This window comes from Belonocnema kinseyi, chromosome 2 (genome assembly GCF_010883055.1).
Source record: "Belonocnema kinseyi isolate 2016_QV_RU_SX_M_011 chromosome 2, B_treatae_v1, whole genome shotgun sequence".
Lineage (NCBI taxonomy): Eukaryota > Metazoa > Arthropoda > Insecta > Hymenoptera > Cynipidae > Belonocnema > Belonocnema kinseyi.
The window spans coordinates 93,170,405-93,185,721 of NC_046658.1; positions in this window are offsets into that span (position 1 = coordinate 93,170,405).

Genomic DNA, 15,317 nt, shown 5'->3' on the forward strand with positions numbered 1-15,317 from the left:
TATATATTCGGTCGCGCCAAATTATAGTGCATTTAAAATCCAAAATGGTAATAATCTAATTTTACTTTATAAGTGAATGGAAAAATAATTTTAATTGAGTAGCAAAGATCTTGAAGGAATTCGAAAACTGTAAAGACTTTTTGAAATCAAAATTATACCCAAAATGTAGCAAAGATTTTAGTACAAAATAGTAATAATAGTATTAATTAATAGTATTAATTAATAGTAATAACAAAAATTTTTTCCTAAATTTCCTTATAGACCTAGACAAATGTCTTCTGAAATGTTGCATTTTTTAAATATTAGTGAATTAAGTGGTATATGAGTTTTTTAACAACTGTAAAGTGTAAGAAGCATTTTCGAAAGTCAAAGGAAATTACGGCTTGCTTCTACAGTTTAGCTCAGGCCATGTTATAAATATGAACCATTTTTTCAAATTGAAATAGGAAGTAACTCAATCTTATAAAAAAAGTTTGCTTAATTTTTGTTATTATCATTTAATACTAAAACTTTACATAAAAATTACCATAATTTTCGTCTTTTTGTTATTTTAATACATGAGCTAATTACATTTTTTAAACCGCAACCATGAAAAATAATATAAACCAATGCTATAAATTCACAGAACTATTATGTACTTCAATAGTCTATATTTTTAAAAATAATTTGACGCTGTTTTTATTTTATTTTTAATAAATATATAAGTTTTCTTAGTTTTTCATTTAGTTTCCTTTAATTATTTCTTTATTTTGTATTTATTGAGAAAAATAAGTTGAAACTTTAAAATGTTCTCCACCGGTCATGTATAGAAAACTATACTTTCCAGCTGGTCGATTAAGCTTTTGTTTGCATTTACTTGTTTAACTGTTTGCATATTTAATTCCACTAAAAACGTTTGATTTTGCGAAAATAATTATTTTAAATTCTTTCCTTTAATAAAAAACTTGCTTTTTAAATTTGTTCGTAAATAAATTTATTTTCTAATAATTTAAATATTGGATTAACTTTCAGTTTCTTTTATAAAATTTTAAAGGCTTATGCATTATAAATTAATTACCTCATTAACAAAAAAGGTTTTTTTTTAGAAAAATAACAACAATCATGCAAAAAACCCCACTTTTTTATTTGCAAAAGATATTAACAATATTTATTTCTTGCATAATCAAAAAGAAATTAGAAAGGAATTTCATATTTGAATACAATTATGAATCGAACCAAAAATACATGATCTGGCACTTTTTTGTCAGACTTATTTTTTCAAAAATGGTGTACTCCTTTTCAAAGATCTTGATTGAAAACCGAAGTTTAATTCCGCTCTATTGTATTATTCACAACTTTCTTCTAACTGAAATTTATAACACAGTAGACAATTAGACATAATGTAAAAATTACAATGAACATGACAAGTCAAAACTGTCATCTAGGTACTTGAAGTTAAAGTGAATATTTATTTCCGATAATATTAAAACTTCCATTTTAATATTGAGTTTATTAAATTAAAAAGGAAGATATGTTAAAATTATTTACGCCTAGCGTTATAATGCTTAAAGCTTCTTGTTCTTCAAAAATCAATATATTCCAATCAAGATTTTTTTCTTACTTCTTAAATCTTGTAAACAAAAACAAATGTTTTCATTCAATAAATAAGTGACGAAATTTTGTTATCAAATAATTTGTTTCAATGTGATAAGCCGTGATTATTTCTGCCGTCTTGGAGAAAAAAGTTACTCTCTAAAGGTGACGTAAAGGTTATTTTCGCGTTGCAGCGTATACGTAAAGAAGACTCACGTCAAAACGAAGATAGTGAGTTTCTTTACGCAAACAGCAGTTTTGGCTTAAACCATTTTTCCCTCTCGACGGATTGTTCACCTTGGCGTGCGGGGTATTTCCTAAATTAATTTTTTAACGTAAAAAAAATTCGTGTCTACTAAAATGTAATATTTTTTTCTCTATGACTCAAATTAAAAAAAAAGGTTTGAAAGTGTAAAATTAAAAATGTAAAGCATTGAACAAATTCTGAATTTAAGAATCAAATCCTAAACAATTGAAAATTTTAACATTGAAATTCAATTTGGTTTTGAATATAAGGGTTTAATATCGTAAAATTGACAACTGTAAGCCTTCTAACTTGATTAGGCTTAAATTAATGGCCTCCAAAATCTGATTATACCCAAATACAAACATTTAGAATTCTGCATTTCAATTTTCAATTCAAAACTTTCAAAATTAAATAAATTAAATTTATCAGATTATACTTAAAGCATATTCAAAATTTAAAAAATATTAATGCTTGTATTTTTACATTCTCATCATTTATGATTGAGAAAGTATTAGAATTGTCGGAAATTTGAGATCACATTTTTTCAACGGATCTCCACGTTTCGAGATCCCTGAATCTGAAAATCAGGTTTTCACGATAGCGTCTGTCTGTCTGTCCGTCCGGCCGTCCGGCCGTCCGTCCGTAAACACCATAACTCTCGAAAAAATGAACGAATCAAATTCATCTTTGGCACACTTTTTTTAGGTCCTAAAAGAAAGGACGAGTTCGTGAACCAGCCACTTTTGATAAAAATTCAAAAAGTGAGCGCATTTTGAACATTTTTAAGACAACTTTTTTCTGAATTTGAAAATTCTATGTACGGATATTCATAGTATTCAAAAGAACAAACAATTTATCCCTATGAATTTTTTCGATAAAAAAAATTCTCAGAGTTATAGCGTTTTCAAAATTTTTTTAATAAACCGAAAATCAAAATTTGAAGCCGAAAAACGCACGATATGAAAAAAAGTCAGAAGAAGAAAAACATTTCTTTTTAACAGCCCTACAAGATTATCATAACCAATTTTTGGATTTTCTTCAAAAATCTAAAATTCAAATTTTGATACGAAAAAAGATTTGTTTTATTCGTGAAAAATAACGTTGAAAAAAAGAAAATAAAAAAAATGTGTGGAAAAACGACGAACGTTACGAGAAAAAAATCCATCAAAACCTGTTTACAAATGTCTGTCGGAAATCGAGCGTGCAGCACGAGTGTCACGATGAGAATGTGTACCTGAAAGCCTACAGAGCTTTATGAAACTTAATATTTGACTGTACTTAATTAAGTAGACAATTCAGAATATGAAGACGCATATAAATACTGCCATATAAAAGAGATCTTTTTGATAAAGTTTTATTCAAGCATTCCAAATGCAAAGAATAAATATCCGAGCGCGAAGCGCGAGATTCGACCGTCGCGCGCGATAGGCGCGCTGAAACTTTCGAGCGAAGCGAGCCACGCGCGCAGTGCGCGATGAGAATGTGCCCGCGAAGCGGGAAGATTTTTAATTTATCAACTCTATGAAAAAATTTCAAATAATACAATTCTTAAAATTTCTGTTTATAAAATTACTCAATTTGAATGTTTTAAATTGAAAATATATTGAAACCTTTCAATTTAAAATTCCTCTCCTTATAAAAAGTTTTCGATTTCAAAGGCTTTACATTAATTCCAATTTTTCACGAGGTTTGACATCGAATAATCTGCTGATTGCAGCTTTAGATTATTTATACCCTAAAGCTGATTAAATATATTGCCGAATCATAAGTGATTTCATTTAAAACGTTTAAAATTAAATAATTTGAATTGACAGGTTATACTCGAAGAATATTCGAAATTTTACAAATACTGAAATTTTGAATTTTAAATTTATAAAGTAGTTTCTTTCAATAATTATTATTTTATTCTTACGCTTCTAATAGAAAATAATTACACTGTAATTTTAATTGTTTTCATTTCAAATTTCTCTCATTTAAAACCTTTTAATTTCAAATACTTTGAAATTATAATACAATTTTCGAAACTGAATACTTTTGAATGGAATAATTATTTAATTGCTAACATACTTCTAATTTGAAATAAAATTGTGGGATAGTAAAGTATTTCTATGCAAAATAGTTATACTGAAGTTTAAACGCTTCCCTTTATATTTTGACATTGTCGACTTCTGAAAAGTTTCAAACCAAAAACTTCAGAACTATGAGTCCTAATTACTTGCCTGAGTTTTTTTGTTGAATTTAACTAATCATTATAAAAATAAGCGAATTTTTTTAAATTTCTCTAGCTTATTTGAATGCTCTCCATTGTCGAAGCCAAGAAACAACCCACATATATCTGTATTCAATTCAATCAAATTTAAAATTTATTTCATTTTTAGTTTCATTTAGTTTCATTTAGTTTCATTTAGTTTCATTTAGTTCATTTTAGTTTCATTTTTATTTAACACAATTCAACATCCACAATTTTAACTGTAATTTACTTAAATTCAACTAAATTTTACTTAAATTTTGAATATAACTAACATGTATTCACTTTTTGAAATGATTTAAATTGTATTCAATCTTTAAATTTAGTTTTACAAAATAATTTTTAAAATTGCACTACAACAAATCTTAAAGTATGAATAGAATTATTTCAAAACTTACTTACTTAGTATCTAGAAAATTTCTCTTTGAAGAGAAACCAGACGAAAAAATTAATTTATCTAAACTTTATTTGATTCTTAAATTCACCTAAGTTTCATTTAAATGTTGAATTTAGCTAAATTTTATTTAAATTTTAAATTCAACTAAATTTTATTTAATTTTGAATTCAAATAAGTTTTATTAAATTTTTTAATTTATCTTAATTTCATTTAAATTTTAAGTTTAGTTTTTAACAATAATTTTAGAAATTTAACTAAAATTGTAAAGTATGAAAAGAATTTTTTTACGTTTATTTATTGTCTCGAAAATTTAAAATAATAATAAATAGAATATTTGTAGGCTCTCTTTAATTTGAATATAATTAGGTAAATCAGTGTTCATAACATTTTTAGCGTACAGGCCGTACAGAGCCAGACAAACGACTCAACTATAGCAAAGATTTCTATAGTGATGGCTTAGGCGAACGCGAGAACGAGAAACAGAAAATCACGTTCGGCTTGGAATTCAACAACTTTCGGTGTGCGCCGGTTGCCATAGAAACGGTGAAAAGTTAAAGAGGGCAGCACCTCGATATAGTCGAAAATGTAGTTAGATATATATATCGGCCGTCCCCACCACTGACCCATGCCGTATCTAGGACCTAATATCTTTGACAGCAACAATTAGGAGTTCACCCACGGAGGAACCTATCGACACCGCTAACGTCTCGAGGCTGTTTTCCACGTTAACTATAGAAGAAACTCTTGAGAAGGCTATACCTTCACGAATGGCTATGGCCAAACCACCGCCTCTATTGGATAATCTATCTGATCTAATAATATTGAAGTGTTTGATATCGAATCTTTTTTCAGGTTTCAAAAATGTTTCACAAATAAGTATGATATCAAGGTCCTGCGAGATGTTAAGAAGGTCACCCTTCTTGTTCATCACACCTTGACAGTTCCACTTCATTATTCTAAATTTATTAATTTGGACCATTTTGTGAAGGAAGTAATGAGCAGGACAGCGAGTTAACGCAGTTGTGGAGTTGAGATAGTAAGCCATGACTCTCCCTGGAACTCAATTAAGCTCCGGAGGCGAGTGCCCCCATGAGACCCATGAGAGCGGCAAGAATACTATTAATAATAGGAATGGCTTCGGAAGTGTTCCGCGAGAACAGGGGTACTTCTAAAGGTGGGTCAGGTGGTAGCTTTCGCAGCGCACTACTTCTAGGCAGGGCATTATCTGTTCTTCCGTTATTGAAGAAAGGGAAAAGGGGAGTGGGTGGGGCCCTTTTTTGGGTTTTATGCTGAGTAAGGTTGGGGCTTGGTTTATAATTCTGGGGTTTTCAATGTGCTCCCGAACGAGGGGGTGGGGGCGGTTGGGTTAAAACCTCTGAGAAGCTTTGAAACGTGGAGCTATCGGAATAGATGTTCAATGTTGGGCTTGAGACATCTGCAAATTCCGGAAACTGAGAGAAGTTAATGGTGGAGGGGGAGTTGCGATCTGAAGTCGCAGTTAAGGAACCCTTCTTGGGACGGAGGATCGCTTTGGCTTCATTGTATAAGAGACTATGGTCTGCTGCGTATATGCGGTAGTCATGCTGGAATTGATATTCCGGGCATTCTCTGGAGGTAGATAAGTAAAGGTCATCGCAACTCATACACTTAGGTGCTTTCAGTGGTGCGCTCGGAAACGGGTTGCTCACATCGTGTTCATTCGGGCCACCGCAGCGTACACAACGGGAGGTCGAGCGACACTGAGAACTAACGTGACCGAATCTCCAGCACTTGTGGCACTGGATAACAGGCGAGTTATAGCGACGAACATCGGTGGAAGCGCTATATATGGCTATTTTGTTTGGGCGGGAAGTGCCTTTGACAGTTAGAAGGACTGAGCTGGAGGGAACTATTTCAGCTGTTTTAGTTTCTTTATTGATGATTTTTCTATTTAGACGTCGGACTTCCAGAACAGAAGAAGAACCCCTCAATGCACCAAGGATTTCATCATTAGCCTTGATGTAATCAATAGTAAAATCAAGTGAGGTGTCATGGATAACACCCTGACACGTCACAAAATTTGCAGGAATGAAAGCTACCAAACCTTTTTTATTTTAACATGAGGTCGTCCAGAATTTTGTTAGCCGCACTTCCAGATTTTAGGGATACTGAAACTTTAGCGAAGCCGTTCGCTTTAACATCTTTGATCGCGTTTTAGAAAGTGGAATTGAGAAAACAAACAAGGGTCACGCCATTAAGTGGCTTCTGAGCATCTTTCGAAGATGAGTCGCGTTGGATTAAGACTTTGCAATCGCCTTTGAGGCTTTCACTGTATCGGTAAGCAGTCGAGGGGCCCTTCCTGTTGCTGTTGGAGGTGGGAAGAGTGGCATTTCTATTAACTTAGACTTAAATCGGGTTGGCGTGACGAGTAGTGTCATTTCGAGTCATGGAAACATGCGAAAGAGGTTGAGCAGAAGGCGCTGACAGCTCTGTCTTATCTGGCTCCATGTCACAAGAATCATCACCACCCAGAAATTACACAATGGTAGTCGTATCGAGCTGCGATGAGGGGCTCTGAGACCCTTTTTGGCGTTTGGAGCTATTGTCATTCCCTATATCTCCTATGTTACTTAGCAAAAATGAATTTTGGCGAAAAAAAAAACAAGAAAATAGAGGGAAAATGTAAGAAAAGGTGCGTGCACGCTACACAATGGCCGACGCAACGCGTCGGCCGCCGAGAGAGGTTACCTTACCAGAACACCTGAATGGATCGATATCCACGTACACCCGGAGGGTACAATAAAGTATGTCAGCTGAGATATAACTTTTGCTCACATACACAGCAACTGGCAATAGCAACACAGATCACTTAGTCGGAAAATTAAGAAAACTCATTAAGGAAGACATTCGATCTACTTCGAACCGACATCCTTCCCACTGTCTACGGAAAACATGCATATTACGTTTTAAGCTGGGCATGCGCGCTATGGCCTTGCAGCCGGTTCAACTCAGTGCGCCATTATATGAATAATGTAATGACAATTTGTAAGAACTTCTTATACAAAAGAGATGTAAAATTATTTCACAAACATTTAAAAAGATTTGAAATAATTCCGCAAATAATTCGAAAGATTTTTAATTATTTAACGAAGATTTCTAAACATATTACAAGATTACTTTAGTTATTATGTAGGTACTTTTGTTTTATAAACAAAATTGGCTATAATTTTAACGGAAAAAATAGAAAAAATGGTGTCAACTAAACTTAAAACAAATGCTTAATTACTTGTGTAATTATTTAATGCATTTTTTAATTAATTACTTATATTATGTACATTCGGTTAAGCGCTGGGCATGCGCATTATGGTCTTTTGGCCGCTCTGATTCAGCGGGCTATGGTTTGAACCGAAAATCCAAATTAGTAACAAACGTGACTAGTCCCAGTGCTCCGGGTTTTATTCGTGTACACAATCATAATGTTTACGTAATTAATATTTTCTACAATGTTTTGTGAAATTTGCAATTTTTCTTTGACGAAATTCTTAAATTATAAAGCACACGTAAAACGGCTTCGTGCAGGTGAGAACATACAAATGTTATAATTCTTTGGTATATAGAATCTATGTTTCGTGAACATTGCAGTTCACATCTTCAGGGCTGACCTGAAACAGAGATATGAGGTTATGATGTGCTTAGGTATACGCTCTACGATGCCTGTGATTGGCCAGAGCGCCCCACCGTGGGGACTGGTCGTACTTGATTGGCCAATCAAGTCTGTTTTTAAAAATCCGGGAGAACAGAATGTCAAATTGGATTGGTATTATATCCATTGTCCCTATTGATGTTATTAGGGTATTTTAAGATTTCGATTGCTTCTCTAGCCAATCACAGGCATCGTAGAGAGTATACCTAAGAATATCATGACCCGATACTTCAGTTTCAGGTCAGCCCTGAAGATATGAACGGCAATGGTTACGAAACGCCGGCAAACAATTCTTAGTTTTTTAAACGAGTCAAACCCGAAATATCTCTTTTTATCAAAATGAATCATTGTGAAAGCATAAAATCTATTATCAAGGAACTCTACGGGGAGAGTATTCTTACTAAAACCAATACCTTTAGTAAGCTCAGGACTTCTCAAGGCAAGCTACTAACATCCTTAGCTTTTTTGAAACGGTGCAGGGACAACAAAATCGTCCCATTAGGACATGATAACATATTAGGACATGAAGTTTACAGAAAACCCACGCATACAAACAAATACCTACATGCCTCCTCCCACCATCACCCATCTCAAAAGCAATCGTTTATCAACTCCCTTGTATACAGAGCTGTCTCGATAACAGACAAAGATAACTTACAAAAGGAATCACAAAACGTTAAACAAATCCTAATACAGAACGATTACACGAACAAACAAATTGATAAAGCAATAAAAAAACACTCCAAAAAGCAAGTCAACACAACCTACGAAAGAAAGAGAGAGAAAAATGACCACCACCCTACCCTACTTCCAAGGTGTCACAGAACAAATAGGAAAAATTCTCAACAAACACAACATCCAAATCATATTTAAATCACCTGCGAAAATAGGACAACTACTAAATAACCTTAAAGATGAAAAGGCACCCCTTAGTGATCCAGGAGTATATAAAATCCCTTGTTCTTGTGGCAAAGTCTATATTGGAGAAACCGGGAGAGCGGTGAGCCAACGTATTAAGGAACATGAAAGTAAAGGAAGGCTACAACATTTCACGCAATCAGCACTAGCTGAACATCATATCGAAACAGGACATAACATTTTATTTGATGAAACAACAGTCACTGCAAAAACACACAACAAATGTCCAAGAAAACATAGAGAAGCAATCGAAATCTTAAAACACCCTAATAACATCAATAGGGACAATGGAAATAATACCAATCCGATTTGGCTTCCGTTCTACCGGATTTTAAAAAAAAGACTTGACTGGCCAATTAAGTACGACCAATATCCACGGTGGGGCGCTCCGGCCAATCACAGGCATCGTAGAGAGTATACCTAAGAACATCATGACCTGATACCTCAGTTTCAGGTCAGCCCTGAAGATGTGAATTGCAATGTTCACGAAACGTCGGCAAAAAATTCATATTTTTTAAGCTTACAATTTCTTACAAGAAAATAATTACTCATTTCGTATAGAAATCTTTGGTATTAATCCATCATTTTGTTTATATCTTTTTGTAATAAATAATAATTATGTTAAATTTAAAAAAGTATTTAATTTGCGTTATTTACTTTTATACTGAAATTTAATAATTATACATTTCCTTCATTATTCAAATAATGGCGCGCTGAATTGAACCAGCTGCAAGGCCATAGCGCGCATGCCTAGCGCAAAACGTAATATGCATGTTTTCCGTAGACGCTTGTAGAGTTGCGTTTGAGACGCCATCAAGAACAGATTGTTCGTTGCATTTCGAGGCCATTATAAGTTACTGCATCAATCGATGTCGCTGTGGTGTACCACGCCATAATTTCCTTCTTTCTCCTTACTGCTGTGACCTCCTTTTTCTTTAACCGTATAATAAACTCAGATAGGTGGTTGTGTGTTTTGCGTAAAGGCCAAGTGGCCTGGCCACCGCCATAATATGGCGACTCCTACAGGTAACTCGAATCCCTTGGATAAAAAGGGCGCTACAAATAAAGTCATATCTCCAGTTAATAAAGATACTTTCATGGCTTTTGAATCAGAGTTGGATCAAAATGTCGTAAATAGCTCTTCATTTAACTAGAGTCAGGAAATTCAGGAATCTTAGAACTTTCAAAATTTGAAATCTTCGCCGACACGCACAGCCCCTCCTAAGACATTAACTCCACTGAGAATCTATTAAAAAATCGGTATTCTATTCACAATGGAGGTCTCTTTTTTATTATTGTAGAGCCAAAGATGGATTGTGAACCAAAACATGTCATGGTGGTCGGGAAAATTCTACATTCCACGTTTCCAGGTTTAATCAAACACTATCGCGCTGCTCGGAAGGTATAATATGATATATACCTCTGGATATTTCTAATTAAGACATCATTAGATATTCGCTGTCAAGTTCTAAATGCTCAGTTCTTAGTGTTCGTCGTTTCGCAGCGAAAAATGAGAAAGGTGATCTAGTGCAGACAAAAACAGTGCAAATTAGATTCGAGCGTCCCCATGATAAATCACATGTTGTTTGTATCAACTGCAAAGGCTCTCATTCAGCATCAGACAAGAAATGTCCAGATTTCCTGGACCACATCTCGATTAGGAAAATTGCGGCGTATAGAAATCTTCTCTTTAACGAAGCCACACATCTATTCCATCATGAGAAAAAACGTGCGCAAAGGAACAGCTCGAATTTTGGTAAAAGCTCTTTGATTAAAGAACCTATCCCTCATTCTAGCCTTCCCTCGCAGACGCCTAACTTTAATTATTCCAACTTCCCCAACTTTGGAGTCGTTGACTTAGATTTTGCCATGGGTAATCCGAGTTCATGCTTTTAACTACCTTTTGCAACCATCATTGCTATTTCGAAACCAAAACGACGCGGACATTACCAGAATAAGCAACGTGCTCAATCATCCGACCTCTTTTAACACCAGTCATACTACTGATGTTCCCGCCCCACCGAACAACATCAACCCCTGTCCTTCTACTCATTCTCCCTCATTTTACTCATCACTTCCTCCTCAATTTGCAGAATGTCTTTCACAGATCATGTATTTTCTAACTCAATTTTGCAAGCAGATGGCTCCTTTGTTTGCCTTGCTGAACAATTTTAGTTCCCTCTCCAACCTCCATCAAAATCTTAATTTTGCACTCCTTTCACAGATTGCTACTTTAAGTAATTCTTCTTAGATAATGGCTAAAGAATCCTCCCTGAACATTCTTAAATGGAAATGTCGGGGTATTTTTTCTAAAAAAGGATAGAGCAGGGAAATCTCGGGCTTCCGTTAGGTCAACTAAGTGGCAAACGTTTTTTGACTCGATGTCAAATTTTTCTAGCTTACTCATTGCGGGAGACTTTAATGCACATCACCCTTCCTGGGGTTGTGAATCTTCTTATCCATCAGGGATTTCAGTTTTTAATGCATTATCTGAAACAGACTTATTTGTCATCAACAATGGAGAACCGTCTTTCTTTCGTCGTCCAGGACAGTCTAGATCAGCTATAGACTTATCGATTGTATAGTATCTTCTAATTTAAAACTACTTGCTACTTGGTAGGTTCTTGATGATAAAATAGGCAGTGATCACTTCCCAATAAAAATTACTTTTGGCATTCCATTTAAATACTATCAGTTTTTTCACATAAATACAATTTAAAGAGAGTAGAGTGGAAAATTGTCAGGTCTTTTTTGTTATCTCCCCATAAAGATGGCAATCTTTCTGAGCTTCAATCATCACATGATATTATTAATGCGTACTAAGAGTTTGTAAAGGATATAGATGTCGCTTTTCATAAGGCAGACCCTAAGATTGAAAGGAAGCCTTCCAGGAAAAAATTTTATCCGTCCTTTGCTCCTTGGGGAAATAATGAGTGTGATAAAGTCTTTCGCATTAGATTAGCTAAATATAAATTCTATATGGCCTCTTCCACGCTGAAAGAAATAGTTTGGGGCTAATAGCAATCCGAGTTTGCTTGAGAATTTCTAACTGAATTAGAAAGAAAATTGTGCTGTCTTAACCATACGAACTTGAGAATTATTAACTACGTATAAGAAAATCATCAAGCCTAATCTGTCAAGGCAAGTTTGTTTGACTGAAATGATAGTTGGGAAAAGTGTAGTATTGGATATAGGATTAGAATATAAAAATATTATAGTGTAGGTACAAGAATTTTATGGCTCAATGTCATGTCTGTATTGAACGTATACTTTTATCAACTATTTATTTGAAAGAACACTGCGTTTAAGTGTTGCATTGGGCATCCGGCTGTTTGCTTGATTCAACCATACCAATCGATGATTTATACCGCACATGTTATGCGAGACTGATGAGCCGGTCAGGCGCGCGTAGACTGGGCATTAGTCGCCGTCTTCAGACTTGTGATTTTTGTAAGATCTGTATGCCTTACTCGTAATTATAGGTGACTTCATGGAAAATAAATCGTTCAAATATTGTTTAATTACATAAAATATTCAATAATAATTTGTAATATTTCTATAATTATTATATTATAAATATATTATTATAAGCTTAGCAACATTTTCTATAGAATAGGTCACACAAATTTGCAGACGGCCCTGCACAGCTGTAGGTTATATTTAAGATATTTTTCTTTATGCTTGAAGCTAGGTTAGCTGCGAGGCTTCACGCTTTCGGCATGCGAAACATATAGGGTTCGAACTTGCGGCAAATAAAAACTTTCATAACGTGCGATTATCAATAGTGTAGTGTTTGTGTGATACCAAATAATTGTGTACTCGAAAATGTAAACAAATATTAAAGTACAAAGCAACAATATAATAATACAAAAGATTAATTTTTTCGGCGAAAAATTGGTTTCAAAACTTCTTCGATATAGACTGTATTTTAGCCAGGCGCTGGCCATTAAAAGATTTAAAACCATTAAAGTTTCTTGTTTTAGGTCATATTGTGAATACTTATCGTCCAAATCTTCTCTTGCTAATGTTTGGAACAAAATTAGAGGATCTCGCCCTAGATTAATGAATCCAACTTCATCTATTTCTAGTTCCGTAACTTTTGACACATTAGATGATATGAATGAGTAAATTGAAATTTTTTAAAAGATGTCTAATGATTTCTCTAATGTAATCATACCACCACTTCCAAACTCCTTCCTAGAAAGTGATTCTTCCTTTCAGAATAATAATCCCTTGTCTCCATCTCCAATCAACAATGACACGTTGTAGCGGCTGAAAATTTTTGAGCAATTCTTCTCTTTCAAAGAGATGACTGCTGCTTTTACTAGTCTGAAACGCAAATCCTCTCCGTGTCTGGATAAAATTAGTTTTGAGGTAATATCAAACCTCCCAAAAATCTCAATCGTACATCTACTTCACATTTTTAATTATATCGACAAAGAGAATGTTTTCCCAGATTCTTGGAAGGTCTTTTTGATCTTCCAAAAAGTTAAAAAAAAATGGACCTGTAGCTTTGGCCTCTTGCTTTTTAAAAATAACGAAGAAATTAATTTTGAATCGTCTGGTCCATTGGTTGGAGAAACAGAATATTCTACCTCTATCTCAATATGGCTTCAGGAAAAACCGTTCCTGTGCCGATAACCTTGCAATCCTATCCTCAGAACTTTATTTATCCTAAGCGAAAAATCAATATAGGGCTGTCTCTTTTTGGATATGAAGGCTGCATATAATAACGTCATTCCTAACATTCTTATCAATGACCTGATAGAAATTGGTCTGCTATTTAAAATTTTCAATTTTATTTACAATTTAATTCACGAACGAAAGTTTTCTTCAGGTTGAATGGTGTAAATAAAGGACCATTTATAATCATGAAGGGCCTCACACAGGACAGTATTCTTAGCCCTGCATCGTATACAATTTATACGCGGAAATTACACTCAATTATACACCAGGGTTGTAAAATCTTAGAATTCGCCGATGACATGGTCCTCTATTTTATATCATGCGAATTAAATGAATGTTAATCTATTCTTCAAAAAAGTTTAAATTCCATTAACTTCCTTTTGAAGGAAAAGGGACTATCTATCTTTCCAGAAAAATCTAAAAAAATTATTTTCCCAATTCCAATTAAAAACCTGCCAGATAATGTGTCCACCTCAATAGACGGTCAAACCATTATTCCATCCTAATCAGCTTCATTTTTAGGTATTATTTCTCACTGAATCTTATATTGGGAACTTCACTTCTTAAAGTTAATTAACAAAGGCAACCAAGTCCTGAATATTTTGAGGTGTTTATGTGGTACGTGGTGGGGTTCTCACCCAAAAATTTTCCAAATTTTATTTCACGCCCTGGGGAGAAGCTTTTTCGACTATGGTATTCATGTCCTAACCATTTATAGTGGTGATACCTTTTTTCGGAAATTAAACAAATTACAAAATAGATTTTTGCGTCTCATATCTAGTTACCGTATATCCACACCTATCATTGTCATACAAGCAGAACTAAAGGATTTACCATTAGCATCTAGATTCGAACTATTATCAGATAAATTTGTAATAAAAACCTTTCTTACGGTTAACCATCCAGTCCACAGTACTCTCTACAACTTGTTCTGTATAATAAAAAATGGTTTAACCCAATACAACCTGTAGAAGAGTTTTATCTACTTAAAATCCTACTACAAACTCAAAGGTTTTAAGGACAGAGTTTTAAATTCAGCTGCCTTGCCTATTAATAAAGCAATCCAGTTTAGTTTAGATTAACAAATTTCTAACTCAGTAATTTTCTCTGACTCAAAAAACGTTTTGCAAGCTTGCCAAAAATTTAATGACTCGTCCTCTACATCATATCTTATCTTCAAAATCCGAAATCTTCTTTCCATTGCCTCCAGAAATAATCTTAACATAACTTTAGTCTGGATTCCTGGTCACAAGGGCATTCCAGGTAATGAGAACGCGGATAATTCAGTAAAATCGGCTACCATAAAAGGAACCTTTCATGAGTTAAGAGTGCCACACACTGACATTTAGTCTACAATCCTTTCCCTCAATCTGAAATCTGCACTGGAAGCTTGGATTAAAGTGTCGAAATCGACAAGAAATGCTCAATATTATTTTCATAACTTTTTTCAATCATAAAAATTCGTTAAACCGTGATTTCACAAATCTAATCTAGATAGAAAATTGGCAGTCATCATCTCAATAGTACGTTCTAAGCACTACAACCTTGCCGCTAGCTTAGCTAGGAA